At 46.0% G+C, this 1,537-nt stretch overlaps 2 non-coding genes across 2 annotated transcripts; both read left to right on the top strand.

Moving 5' to 3' along the window:
* The first annotated feature begins 359 nt into the window (after positions 1-359).
* On the top strand, positions 360-431 carry trnaq-cug. The gene has a single exon. It is a non-coding gene; the product is annotated as a tRNA-Gln (tRNA).
* Positions 432-584: 153 nt separating this feature from the next.
* trnal-cag lies at positions 585-667 on the top strand. Its single transcript has one exon. It is a non-coding gene; the product is annotated as a tRNA-Leu (tRNA).
* The last annotated feature ends 870 nt before the right edge of the window (positions 668-1,537 follow it).

Raw genomic sequence — 1,537 nt, 5'->3', positions numbered from 1 at the left:
CCCCACAGAGCCCCGAAGAGACACGAAGAGAGAGAGAGAGAATCAACTGAGGCTGCACAGAAAAAGGGTTTGAAAGAGGCCAATGCTTTTGAGTTACATGACGGATGCATACTTTGAATTCTGTCTTGTACTCATCATAAAAACGAGGTTTCACTGAGATGTGAACTCAGATTTCTGCGTTTTGAGGCCACAGTGCTCAAAACGAAGGGGCCAGTACGGTCCATCAGAAGTACTTGTCGGATCACGGCCAAATAGCTTGGGGAACCCCCTCCCCAGACAGCTTTCCCACGCCTTGTCTCTGCAGAGATGACATTCATGGTGATATCATGTAGGAAGGAGCTTGGCACCCCCTGCGTCGCGGTTCCATGGTGTAATGGTTAGCACTCTGTACTCTGAATCCAGCGATCCGAGTTCAAATCTCGGTGGGACCTGGTTTTAAGCGCAAATGCCGCAGACCTTAGTCTGATCTTGTTGTATGTGGAAATTTTGGCTATGATAATATGTCATGATGTAGTCTACCCTATCACGACTTACGTGCTCTATCATGATATGGCAAACTTTCCACAAAGCAGCAGCAGCGCGCAGTCAGGATGGCCGAGCGGTCTAAGGCGCTGCGTTCAGGTCGCAGTCTCCCCTGGAGGCGTGGGTTCAAATCCCACTTCTGACAGCTGTTTTTTCCCTGTAACGTGAGATTGGGAGAGAAGTGTAAGCCGCTCTTTGTATGTTAGGGCGTAGGCTTATTAAAAAAACCCAAAAACATACTGTTAGTAGTACAGCGTTTGCAAGGCTGCTTTCACACAAAGCAGTGGCGCCTTTCCCAGTGATTAGCAGCCTATGGCTTACGCAGCTTCTGAGTCCGGATGTGTTAACGGCCCTGAGTCCCTGCGTATCGTAACCTTTGGAAGCCTAGCAGGCTAGTATGTCTTTGTGTACAGTAGGCCTATTTGTTGCAGGATGAATTGTTTGTAGGAAGTCTAACAGTGGCTTCATTTACCGTTGCCCACATCTCCTCTTGTCTGTGAACGCTAAACTGAGTAAGGTGATTGGGTCAACCAGTAAAGGTAGCCTTTTCACATGTTGTCTTCTGTGTCACTGGTATTGTTGCACGCCTGCTATGTCATAGTCTCTGCATTACAAACAGCACTGTGCGCACGTTTTAGGCAGATGTGGAAAAAATACTGAAAATTAAGAATGCTTTCCAAAGTAGACATGTTAATAGATTATATTTATCAATTGAAAAAATGCAAAGTGAGAGGACAGAAGAAGAATCTAAATCAAATCAGTATTTGGTCTGACCACCCTTTGCCTTCATAACAGCATAAATGCCTGTAGGTGCACTTGCACAAAGTCAGGGATTTTGTAGGCATATCGTCAGGTGTATGATTAAACAGTTACAGGTGCTGTTGATCACCAATGAAACATGTAGGTGGAAACAACATCAACAATTGAAACTGGAAACAGCTGTGTAGGAGGAATACAGCTGGGTGAGGAACAGCCAAGCTCAGCTAACAAGGGGAGGTTGCTGAAGACAGTTGAC

The sequence above is a fragment of the Micropterus dolomieu genome, unplaced genomic scaffold (genome assembly GCF_021292245.1).
Source record: "Micropterus dolomieu isolate WLL.071019.BEF.003 ecotype Adirondacks unplaced genomic scaffold, ASM2129224v1 contig_1556, whole genome shotgun sequence".
Classification (NCBI taxonomy): Eukaryota; Metazoa; Chordata; class Actinopteri; order Centrarchiformes; family Centrarchidae; genus Micropterus; species Micropterus dolomieu.
The sequence above is the reverse complement of the archived record's forward strand: the minus strand, read 5'-3'. Positions and strand labels throughout refer to the sequence as shown.